We start from the raw sequence: 13531 nt of genomic DNA on the forward strand, positions 1-13531 counted from the left end.
CTTGCTGCATACACATGTGTCGTGTGGGCTCAAGGATCCGGAGAAACTTATTTTTCAAGGGGTGATCATTATTGCTTGTTGGAGTCTTTAAAAGGTGAGGAATGAAGCGAGGTTCAGGAATAGTAGATGTAGAATTGAGAAGGTTATTAGTGAGGTGAAATCGTTGGGGTATCTTTGGACTAAAAATAGGTCGAAATATAAGAATTTATCGTGGGATAATTGGTTTAAATTTGTAATTATGTAAGTGTTGCGTTTTAGTTGCCTCCCGGTTTTCGGGGTGATGATGGTTAATAAAGTTTACCTTTAAAAGAAGGCCCCCCTTATTCCCACACCCCCTAAATCTTATTTTCACATCCCTAGTGTATACGGGCCGTATACAAAATATACGGCCCGTATAGAATGTTTTTGAAAAGGAAAATGCGCAGAGAATGTTTTTTTTGTTTTATTATATACGGCCCGTATATAGTTATACGAGCCGTATACCAGTGTATACGATTTATAAAAAGTATACGGCTCAATGGATTTATTTGTGAGGTTTTTATGTTTACCAAATGTATACGGGCCGTATAACTGTATACGGGCCGTATAGATTGATGTTATCAATTATCATGTTTTTTCCCGTAAAAGCACCATCATTCTAGGGTTTCTAAACTCTTCATCACCTTTAAACAACGTTGATCGGAACATGCCGCTTAAATCGGAGCACAAGTAGAGTAACGTTAGCGATCAGTCCGTTGATCAAGTAACTAGCAGAAGAACCCGACACAAACAAGTTCTCCACAGTTTGTTATTCAGATCTATGTTCGGTCATCTTTCCAAACTACAACACACGATAACTTTAAACTTTATAGTGTGTGATTTGACCAGGAAATGATTGGAGGTGATTGCTACTTTTAATAAGCTGTCATAGTTGTCAAATTGGATTTTAACAAATCTTTTCCTTTTCCTTCAATTTCTAGAACATTCTCAGTAACATGAAGACGTGTCGGGTTCTTCTACTAGTGGTATTTTAATGAAGTATTGAAGATTGAATGTGCAAACCCAACCGTTTTTTACCACGGAAACGGTGGCTATGCGAAATACAAACCGCAACCGTTTTTTACTACGGAAACGGTGGCTATGCGAAATACAAACCGCAATCTTTTGTGACTATGGGAAACACAAGTTTTCTTTTTGAGCTTGATGGATGTCCGTTATCTCAGTTGAGGCGGGCATTGTTTAAATCTGAATATAAATAGATGTTACATGTAACTTCATTAAACCAAGAACAAAGCCTATTTCGAAACACATATGTTCGTATCAGCGTTGTTTATCACCCTGTGTGACCATTGGAAACCCGACAAACAGTCTTGACAACTGTGACAGCTTATCTATCTGTGTGTGTCACATCCATCCTGTTATAGCAATCGATATGATTAATTTTACAGATTTTTTTCTAATTAGCGTTGTTAACTACCAAAAGAATGCATACACAAATAGTTCTAGTGGACGAAGCAAATAGACCGTTGTTATTGTGTCTATCTCGGTTGTTCAGTACTTTCGTGATAATAAAACAAGCAGACATTGATTTTGCCAAGATTGAAGGAAAGAATCTGGCCATAAGCGTTGTGGATTCTCAGCGTTATTTGAATGTAAGTGGATTGGGTTCTGCTAGTTATTCGGAATGTTTCGAATCATCACAGAAGACGTGTCGGGTTCAACTCTCCTATATCAACATACTCTTCTCTAGACGCTTAGTTGTTACGAATGACAACTTGAGGGGTCTAGTTAACTTTCAGATTCAGATTCAGATTCAATTCAGGAAGCAGATGATTGGAGCACAGGAATCAATGCAAAACCCTCACCCTCAAAATCAACCAGAAACCAAAGGAAAAAGGGCAGATAATGGCTGATGGTTCTTCGTTGAGGAAACCAAACGTAGACGGAAATGATAGGCCTGGTAACCGGAAGAGAAAAAACCCTAGTGCATATTCAATCTTCATTGCTTCATTAAAATTACAACACACGATAAAATGCTTGGAACTCACCTGATAACAAATAATCAGTTCAAACTTTCAACAATCGACATCTGGTCCTTGTTTTTCCACGTCATTATGTCACTTTGTGTGTTGACGAAGCTGACAAACACATTGGTATTTTCTCAAAATGTGCAAACTTGAAGAATCTCACATTAAAGGAGTTTGCAACAACGGGATCAAATGGTTTGAGTATCTTTCATCCTCGTTTGGCTAATCTCACACAATGATGAATAGATGATGTCAGATAATACTTCATTTGTCGAGAAACCATACTGTCAAGAAACTAACATCTTTTAATACTTCATTGCGTATGTGCTGTAGAAACCGGTGATGAATTTTTGTACCTAAATCAGGTTCTCTGCCTTAGATCGGTCATTCCTTGTGATACATGAACGTTGTATTCTTGTCTTTCAGAAGAGTTTGTATTGAACCAAGAATACTTATACTCTTCTAGCAGAACCCGACACGTCTTCTATCATGTGACGGACACAGGTGCAAGAGAATGGCGAGTTATTTTCAGTTATTTCTGTTGATCCACAAATTCCATTGTTTAAATCAGAATCAGGTTCTCAAAACAAGGATCGTTCTAATAGATTAAAGAGAATAAACCAATTTTTACCATTTTTTACCCATAGTATACGGGCCGTATAACAATATACGACCCGTATACATCGTTCGTATACATTGTATACGATCGGTAAAAAAAAATTTTACCGACAGTATACGGCCGTATAAACCGTATACGGCCCGTATACATATGGTAAAAACCTCTGTAATCTTTATATAGTGTGTGATTTGACCGATTGTATTAAGTTATCTCTGTTGAATTTGATTTCAACAAATCTTTTCCTTTTCCTTCAATTTCTAGAACATTCTCCGTAACATGAAGAGAAATCAATTGTATTTTTTAGTTGCTTCTCGTGTTAAGTTTCTGAACCAACCGAAATCCACAAATTCCAACAGTTACTTCGTTTTTACCGTCCAGTTTTCAAACTCTTTCACTCAAAGTTAATATTCACTGTGGTGGATGCAAGCATAAAGTTAGAAAAATACTCAAGAAGATTGAAGAGTACACAACTGAAGGTTCAACAACTTGTGAGTGGGAATATGGCTATGAAGAATAGTATGGATAAACAATCACCGGTACGGATTTTGGTGTTTTGGTAGGTTGAAAGAGGTGAATGGTCCTTGTTTTTCCATGTGCTTGTGCTGTAGAAACCGGTGATGAACTTGTGCTGTAGAAACCGGTGATGAACTTGTGCTGTAGAAACCGGTGATGAACTTGTGCTGTAGAAACCGGTGATGAACTTGTGCTGTAGAAACCGGTGATGAACTTGTGCTGTAGAAACCGGTGATGAACTTGTGCTGTAGAAACAGGTGATGAACTTGTGCTGTAGAAACCGGTGATGAACTTGTGCTGTAGAAACCGGTGATGAACTTGTGATGTAGAAACCGGTGATGAACTTGTGCTGTAGAAACCGGTGATGAACTTGTGCTGTAGAAACCGGTGATGAACTTGTGCTGTAGAAACCGGTGATGAACTTGTGCTGTAGAAACCGGTGATGAACTTGTGTTGTAGAAACCGGTGATGAACTTGTAAAATGCTTGTAAAATTGCATCAACTCTCCTATATCAACATACTCTTCTCCAGACGCTTAGTTGTTATGAATGACAACTTGAGAGGTCTAGTTAATCTATTACAAGCTACAACACACGATAACTTTACACTTTATATAGTGTGTTTTGACCGGTTGTATTCAGTTATTTCAGTTGATCCACAAATTCCAACAAATATTTCACTCCAGTAGCTGAAACCAAACGTAGACAGAGATGATAGGCCTGGTAACCGGAAGAGAAAAAACGGCATGATTCGGAATGTTTCGAATCATCACAGAAGACGTGTCGGGTTCTTCTGCTAGTGATTCGGAATGTTTCGAATCATCACAGAAGACGTGTCGGGTTCTTCAGCTAGTAGTATGAGTAACGTTACCGATCAGTCCGTTGATCAAGTAACTAGCAGAAGTTGATCCACAAATTCCAACAAATATTTCACTCCAGTAGCTCAAACTAAACGTAAACGAAGATGATAGGCCTGGTAACCGAAAGAGAAAAAACGGCATGATTCGGAACGTTTTGAATCATCACAGAAGACGTGTCGGGTTCTTCTGCTAGTGATTCGGAATGTTTCGAATCATCACAGAAGACGTGTCGGGTTCTGCTAGTAGTATGAGTCTGAGTCCATGCGACCGACACAATTCTTGCAACTTAAATCCACAATCAACGTATACAGATGTAAGAGAATGGCGAGTTATTTTCAGTTATTTGTGTTGATCCACAAATTCCATTGTTTAAATCAGAATCAGGTTCCCAAGACAATGATCGTTCTAATAGATTAAAGAGAATAAACCAATTTTTACCATTTTTTACCCATAGTATACGGGCCGTATAACAATATACGACCCGTATACAATCATCGTATACATAGTATACGATCGGTAAAAATATTTTTTACCAGTCGTATACGGCCGTATAAACGGTATACAACCCGTATACGCATGGTAAAAAATTTTGAAAATTCAGGTTTACCTTGTTAGTTTCTCAAACATTAATAAACATCTGCTTCCTGAATCTGAATCAGAATGTTAACTCTTTCCTTTTCATAAGGTAAAACCGGTTTCAACATCGAGGGTTGTATCGGAATCAGGCGTTGGAAGGATTGTAGTAGTAGGACATTGGTACCACTGTGAAAGTTGCACCAGGAAGCTCAACTTTAACAGACCGGTTATTCGACCGAGTAATCAATTGTATTTTTTTAGTTGATTCTCTTGTTAAGTTTATCTGATCCAACCGAAATCCACAAATTCAAGTCAAGGATCGTTCTAATAGATTAATGAGAATAAACCCTCGTTTCTTCATCTTCATCTTCATCTTCAAGAACAATGATGAACAGATGATGTTAGGAATTAAACGCATGTACGTGACAAAACAAGGATCGTTCTAATAGATTAAAGAGAATAAAGCAACCGAAGAGGCAGCAAGGACAGATAATACTTCATTTGTCGAGAAACCATACTGTCAATAAAGTACCATCTTTTACTCATAAACCCTTGAATCCCAACGCTTCGCTAAAAGAGCCTGTATTAGAAACCATCCTATGCCTTTTACCAACCGAAGAGGCAGCAAGGACAGATAATACTTCATTTGTCGAGAAACCATACTGTCAATAAACTACCATTTTTTACTCATAAACCCTTGAATCCCAACGCTTCGCTAAAAGAGCCTGTATTAGAAACCATCCTATGCCTTTTACCAACCGAAGAGGCAGCAAGGACAGATAATACTTCATTTGTCGAGAAACCATATTGTCAGAATGTTAACTCTTTCACTCATAAACATCTGCTTCCTGAATCTGAATCAGAATGTTAACTGTTTCACTAATAAACATCTGCTTCCTGAATCTGAATCTGAATGTTATCTCTTTCACTCATCAACATCGAGGGTTGTATCAGAATCAGGCGTTGGAAGGATTGTAGTAGTAGGACATTGGTACCACTGTGAAAGTTGCATCAGGAAGCTCAACTTTAACGGACCGGTTATTCGACCGAGTAATCAATTATATTTTTTTAGTTGATTCTCTTGTTAAGTTTTTCTGATCCAACCGAAATCCACAAATTCAAGTCAAGGATCGTTCTAATAGATTAATGAGAATAAACCCTCGTTTCTTCATCTTCATCTTCATCTTCAAGAATAATGATGAACAGATGATGTTGGGAATTAAACGCATGTACGTGACAAAACAAGGATCGTTCTAATAGATTAAAGAGAATAAAACAAGGATGTTGTGAATTCGCATAAACATATATTCGTTTCATAACCTCCTGCTATAAATCAACCACAACTGACAAAGAGCCTGTATTAGAAACCATCCTATGTCTTTTACCAACCGAAGAGGCAGCAATGACAGATAATACTTCATTTGTCGAGAAACCATATTGTCAAGAAACTAACATCTTTTAATACTTCATTTGTAACCGTAAGGATGATGCAATTTTGTACGTAAAGATCTCTACACAAACTCTTCTACATCTTTTAACCAATTGTCCATCACTTAAGACCTTGAAAGATTTGTTGAAATCGAAGAAAAGAGTAACTAGCAGAAGACGTGTAAGGTTCTTCCAACAAACTGTGTATGTGCTTGTGCTGTAGAAACCGGTGATGAATTTGTGTATCTAAATCAGGTTCTCTGCCTTAGATTGGTCATTCCTTGTGATACATGAATGTTGTATTCTTGTCTTTCAGAAGAGTTGGTATTGAACCAAGAATACTTCAAACATTCTAAACCCTACTTGGAAACAAACCAACAAAATCTTCTACATCTTTTAACCAATTGTCCATCACTTAAGACCTTGAAACATTCACGAACCATAATGGACTCAGACTCATACTACTCACCCTCCCCTGAGGAAAAGTTTTCCCGACGACTCAAGACAAAGCAGTTGGTTTGGGTTCATATCACCCTGTGTAATCATTGCATTACATCCCCGTTGAAAACAAGCGATTAAAACGCTTCTCCTTACAACTCTCATCAAATGCCTCACCCTTCCTTTTTATTACAGTCATACGACACGTTTTTTTTTTGTTTTTCAGTCTTTGTTACTTGTTAAAGTTTTATTTTTTTCTACTTTTAGAAAGCTTTGACCACCTAACGACTGTAAAATGTCTCGTGTGATTGACACCTTAAATCCATTAAATACTTTGGGTAAAATCTAATTTCTTTTCATACGGGCCGTATAACTGTATACGGCTCGTATAAATTATTCGTATCCATTGTATACGACCAGGCAAATTATTTACACATGGTGTATACGGGCCGTATACAGTTATACGGTCGTATGGAATGAAAAAAAACTGACAAAGTCTGAAGGCACAGACTTTGTTAGTTTTATTTTATTATATACGGGCCGTATAACTGTATACGACCCGTATACACCATGTGTAAATAAGTTTTTACCATGTATTAATATTAGGACCCTAAAAAAAACACAATATCATACTGTCTAAGTTTCCAATAAAAGCTAGCTTTTTTTTAGGGGTAACTTTGTAGAATAGTAACTAAGTTTTAAAAGTGTTCTAATTAGGTCACTCAAGTTTCAAAAGTGTTTCAATCAGGTCACTCAACTTTCATTCTTCATTAAAATTAAGGGTCTTTTCATCAATTTCATAGGTAACCGTGGTGATGTGGATTTTTGTTTCTTTTTTCTCTTTTATTTGATGTTAACGTCGAGTGATGACGTGGATTGTAACTTGTTTTTTTTAATTTTTAATGTAATTAAATGGTTTTTATTTTTAATAAATATAATTTCATATATTAAAATAATTCGACATCATCATCTTATGCTCTATTTTTTCTTGACACATGGAAAAAAAGACATGGCTCGATTTGAATGTTAAGTTATCTAATTGGAACAAAAACAACACCAGTGACCTAATTAAAATACTTTTGAAATTTGGTTACTATTCTGTGAAATATTCCCTTTTTATTATGGTTTATTCCTTACCTACAAATCAGATTCCCTCTTTGTAGATTCTCTATTTGTTTGATGTCATTTGACATTAAATCACGTTTCTCTCACTAATTTTCTATTAGTGCGTTTCAACTTTACCAGCCCACTTTCAATCATGGGTACGTTTGATGATATTAAACTAGAACCACTTCATTCTTTTCTTTCAAATTATATCATGCAACTTGATGAATTTAATGAAACATACATAAATAATTTATTTTGGAGGCGCTTAGTCGCCAATTGATCACCATTACATGCGGAAATTTGTCACCTTTAATATGGCTAAGCGGTTTAGGGTGCCATCTGTATGTCATATCAGTCAAAAAGAGCCAATAGTGCCCTCTACTATACCCAGACGCTATTGGTGGGTTGTAGTTGCAATGACGAGATGTATGTGTGTGAAGGAGGGGGCGCTATTGATGGGTTGAGGCTTTAAGACGTGGAATAATGTCAAATAAATTTATAAAAGTGATAAAGTTACGACATCAAGGGTGATTCAGCAGATCTCGAAAGACAGTTTCAATTTCTCACCCCTTTCATTTTGCATCAAAGCTTGTTTGAGGATATATGACCAATCGTTGACTTAAACATGAGATGGTCTCATTCCTTATTCATGCATAGGATGATTAAGGCTTATACATGAAAATAAATATATATATATTGGTGTACTCTTTTATCAACGATAAAAAGATTACAAGAATCATATATTATGATTAGTAGGGTGTCCGTGCGATGTGACGGGAGCGACACTTTGTATTGCGGCACTCGTTTCTGGTAGTTTTCTTATTCGTATAATATTTATGCTAACAGTATTGTGATGGATATATGTCATAAGTGTTACACATATGTAAAGTTTTATTTTTTATAAAAAATAATAATCAAAAGACAAAAAATAAAAGATAAGTTGTTATAATTGTACAGTATGTTTATTTTATTGGTTAATTATAAAGTATATTTTTATTCTTTAAAATTCATAACTTTTTTTAAATATCCACATAGTACTCATACAAAAAACTTTAAGTTTAAAATTTTAGTTTTTATAAAAATAAAAAAATAGTATTTGACTCGTAAGTACGTTTTAGATCTTTAACTTAAATTGTTAAATTTTGTTTTTTACAGATATAAAAAATTTATATTTTTAAAATTTTCAAGAATTGTTTTTATAAAAAAAATAGAATGTTAAGAGTTTATATCTTAAATAATTTTATATCATACTAAGTTTAGATTTTTAGTTCCTAACTAATCTTATCTATATGAGTCTACTTTTAACTTATAATCCCTAAAAATATGCAACACAATCTACTATGTATCGAGTCAAGTTGGTAAGAATTCTTTTGAAACTAACTAATATTATCTATAACAATATAGTTGAACTTATAATTCCTAAAAATTTGCAAAACAATTAGTATTATCTAGTAAAGATTGTAAATTTCTAGAGTATTTTATTTATATTACTTGTTACAAAAAATGTTTATAAAAGAATTATTTTTTATAAAAACAAAATTCTTTGTTTATAAATAAAGTAAAAAAAAACTGTTTTACACATGTAAAGTTTCGTTTTTTAATAATTTTACACAAAATGATAAAGTTTATAAATTTTATTCTTTAAAGTTCATAACTTTTTTTAAATATCCACATGGTACTCATCCAATACACTTTAAGTTTAAAATTTTTGTTTTTATAAAAAAAATAGTAGTTGACTCGTAAGTACGTTTTACATCTTTAACTTTAATTGTTAAATTTCGTTTTTATATATATGTAAAAAAAATATAATTTTATAAAATTTAAAAACATTTTTTTATAAAAAAATAGGATATATCGTTATTAACCTTATATCATAGTAAGTTCAGTTTTTAGTTTAGCTTTAAAGTTTATTACTTTATTATTTATTTAATTAAGAAATACAAATTATTAGATTAATATCCAAGAATAAGTGCATTCAAAATATACTTAACCATGTGACATTTTCTTTTTAATATAAATTAAAGAAAATTTATAGTCAATCAAAAAATATTTAACCCGTGTATTATATGAGCTTATACCATGTGACATTTTCTTTTTTAATATAGGTCTTTATTATTAATTATTATTAGTAATATAATAACATGAAGGTTGGAGAATTATTTTGTTAATATATAATATATAATATAAATATAAATTATTACTGAATATAGCTTTAATTATTAATTAATATATAACATAAGGATATTGATCTAATTCACACGGATTTAATCTAATTCTAATATTATTTTATTAATATATATGTATATATACAATATAAATATAAATTATTGCTGAATATAGCTATAGAAGGTTGAAGAATAACGAATATACACTTTTGAATTTAAATTAAATTTATATAGTTACTAAATTCTATTTAACTTATGGTTGTAATCTATTTACGATCACTCATATATATAAGCTATTTTTCATTATTGTAAATAATATTTACATAGCCCCTTGAGTTTACATTTGATCAGTGGAATAAATTATGGGATGAGTTTAGTTTTTTAAGTTATTAATAGTAACAGATAAATAATTTTTTGGTTATAAATAGTAGAATCCCTCGTACAATGCGGCAGGAATTAAGCTTCGATCGGTATCAATTTGATTCGTTACGATACCGTAATTCGGTATAGCAACATAAAAAATACATGGAATAAAATCCTTAAACACTAGTATAAAAATCTTGTGTTAACTTAAAAAAAATAAAATTATACTATTCTTTGCATAAAAAAAAAACAAAACATGATATCAAAATGAAACTCATTAATAAAATGAGTTGTCTAAATTGTAAGTTTTAACTTATGTAAATATTGATAAATAGCAATAATTATATACGATGTATTAGCATCTTAAATTGTGTTAATTTATTTTGATTTCTTCAAAATTCAAAGAAATTGACATTTTTCTTATTATGGGTAGTCTTAAGCATTTTTTATGGTATTTATCATCTTTATTTACATGAGATATTTTCTTTATTCAATCCGTGTAACACACGGGGTCCACAACCTAGTAATATAAAAAAAGATTACATAATTAAAATAAAACCAAAAAGTTAAACATTACTATATAAAGTAGCAGTGGAAGCTTCGTTGGTTTGTGTGTTCGGTCCTCTAGCAAACTTGATCGCCATCCGAAAGATGTTCATAGTTACCTATATTCAAAGTGATCACAAACATTAGTTATTAAGTTTATAACATGTCAAAAACAAGTCCACAGCACCAAAATAACAATTTATGCAGTTTTGGCCGGATTTAGAACCCGTCGCGTGTCGCGACGGGATGTAAAGTAAATGTTGCGTGACGCGACACCCGTCGCGGGCCGCGACCAACTTCAGTGGTCCCTGTCGGGGGGGGGGGCGAGCAAGACATTTCGACAGAATGTTTCTAATACAGACCTGCATTTATTCAGCCAAACTAGTTTTTACGAAAATAAGCATAACTTGTTCGATATTGATCTGAGTTAAGTCACGTTTCTTCCTACGTGATCGTAATTTGATCCTATATAATATGGAATTAAAACCCAACCTATGAATGAATAAAATTCTTAAATTTAAGCGCTCGGCTTATAATAATTTCAAGTTATTTTGACCCGTTATGTTTTTAAACATCAATTTAATCAAAATAACTATCCGTTCTACACTAACATCACAAACTCGGATGTTTACAAATACTAGGGGCTTAACTATGAGGTTTATGTGCCCGTTATCTTTGGTTGATCCATTCGACTACAATTTAGTCGAACATTATTGACACGAATTCCTTATACGGAATTGTGCTTATTTTAGTCATACTCAATACCTGAGTTTTGACTTATATCACGCGTATCCAACTTTCGGCTAACGCCTATAATGAATATTAATTCATTATCCGGTCGTCATCTCAAAGTCTCTAATCGTGTAACCTTCCCGGTTTACATCAAGACATCGATTTGACACGTTTAGCTTTCTTAGCGACATCCATCGCTTTATATCACCAAAGTTTCATTACTTTGGTTATTTTGACGCGTTTGGTTTGTAAGAAAAATCCATCGCTTTCATACAACCAAACATATATAATTCAAGTCATTTTGACCTGTTTGAACATTATAGTGGAATCCACAACTTTTGCATTTTTACTTATCGCTATACTCTAGTTATTCCGTTCGGTTAATACATACGGAATTCCTCTGTTTTAGTAACAACCAAACTTCATAACAATTCAATCATCTTTCAAAGTAAATAACATAAAGACACTAGCGAAAATTTACGAAGCATATAACCGCGTACCTTTAAAGCTTTCCCTTTAAAAGATTATTCGTTCCGCCTTGATTACTTGATGATCCACCCAAATTGCCTATAGAATTCAATTTGAACATATCGCTTAGAACTCATCTTTCAATACGACACACAATGCTTCTAACTAATCAATTAAGTGATTCTTTCATATTTCTCACTTATTTCAAGTTCATTTAAGCATTTTGTCGAACATCTTGTGGGCGAAATTAGTATACTAACACTATCATGTTCATGATTAAAAATTTTAACAATGTTAAATCATCATATTCTAAATCATATGTCTCATATGCATAAAGAACATCTAGAATTGTGTCCTAACAATCAAATAACATCAATTCATCACTATCATCCAAGTGTCCATCCTTTTACTCAAAAACCCATATACTACGTATATGATAAATCATCAATTCACTAAGTTATGATACAAAATCACTAATTTCTTATCTAGGGCTTGTTCCTAGACTTGTAATCACCTCAATTATACCATAACATCAAACTTTCATACCAGAATTTCAATTATGGGAGTTCATAAGAAATCAAAACATCATCAAATATCAAAATTAAACATACCTTGTGATCTACTAACTATGGTGATCACGAATTTAGCTTTGAATCGAGTTCAATTCTGTTTCTCTCTTTGATTTTGAATGATATTTAGTGAATTTAGGGTTTGTAGGAAGAACTCTATTTCTCCTCCTGTATGTTGGTCGGTCAAGGGATTGCACACACACAGTGTGTTTTGAACTTATCCATGTTTTAACAAAATGACTTTCAAGAAATGTCAATTTTAGTCCCTCTAGTTTTTAAGATATGTAAAATGGCTAGGATCCCTTGATTCCCATCTTTCTATAACATAATTTTTTTAACTAGGTTAATTATTACTAATTTTATTTTTACTATTTTATTATCAATATTATTAATTATACATGTATACACACATATATAATTTAATATTTTCAGGGAGTTACAAGTCTACCCCCCTTAAAGAGGATTTCGTCCTCGAAATCGTAATACGTACCAAATAAGGAAGGGTATAAGCGTTTCATCTCTTCTTCGGACTCCCAAGTGGTGTCTGATCCCTTCCGATGTTCCCATTTAACTTTTACTTGATCGATTTCTTTATTCCTTAATGTCATGTGGTATTAAGTATACTCTTTTATTAGTATCAGATTAGATTTGCATAACTTTAAAAAGTTAAATATTTTTTCTTAAGGATTTGTTTAAATTTTTCATATGGCCAGTTTAAAAAAATCATAAGGGTCAATGTCAAATTTCTTGAGGAACGCTCTGGATTAAATCACATGTATAATACTAAAAGAATAATAAATCATGGTGTGCATCCTCGCCCCCATTATATATACTAAAGTCCTCTTGTGCCAACAACCACAATATATAAAACACAATAAGCACAAAAGTGCAACTGAAATGTTACACCCCTTCTAGACTTGACATGCCAAGCCTAGAGAAAAAAAAAGAAAACAACCAAAAAGAACAACCAAACAACAAAAAAAAACAAGATGATACCCAAAAAAAAAAAAAAAAAACAACCACAATATACATATTAATTAAAACACATAATAACACACAGAGATACCAAGATGATGCTTATCCAAAAGTTATCGGACTCATATTTGAACCAACTCTTGAAGGAGACTAGCATAGAAAAAAAA

The 13531-nt window shown here is 33.0% G+C and overlaps 1 long non-coding RNA gene across 1 annotated transcript; it reads right to left on the reverse strand.

The window, feature by feature from the left end:
- Positions 1-10506: 10506 nt before the first annotated feature.
- Positions 10507-12576, reverse strand: LOC110921159. Its single transcript, XR_002582228.2, has 3 exons — positions 12432-12576; positions 11853-11919; positions 10507-10739 (listed from the first exon to the last, which is right to left on the reverse strand). It is a non-coding gene; the product is annotated as an uncharacterized LOC110921159 (long non-coding RNA).
- Positions 12577-13531: the final 955 nt, after the last annotated feature.

This window comes from Helianthus annuus, chromosome 17 (genome assembly GCF_002127325.2).
Source record: "Helianthus annuus cultivar XRQ/B chromosome 17, HanXRQr2.0-SUNRISE, whole genome shotgun sequence".
NCBI lineage: Eukaryota > Viridiplantae > Streptophyta > Magnoliopsida > Asterales > Asteraceae > Helianthus > Helianthus annuus.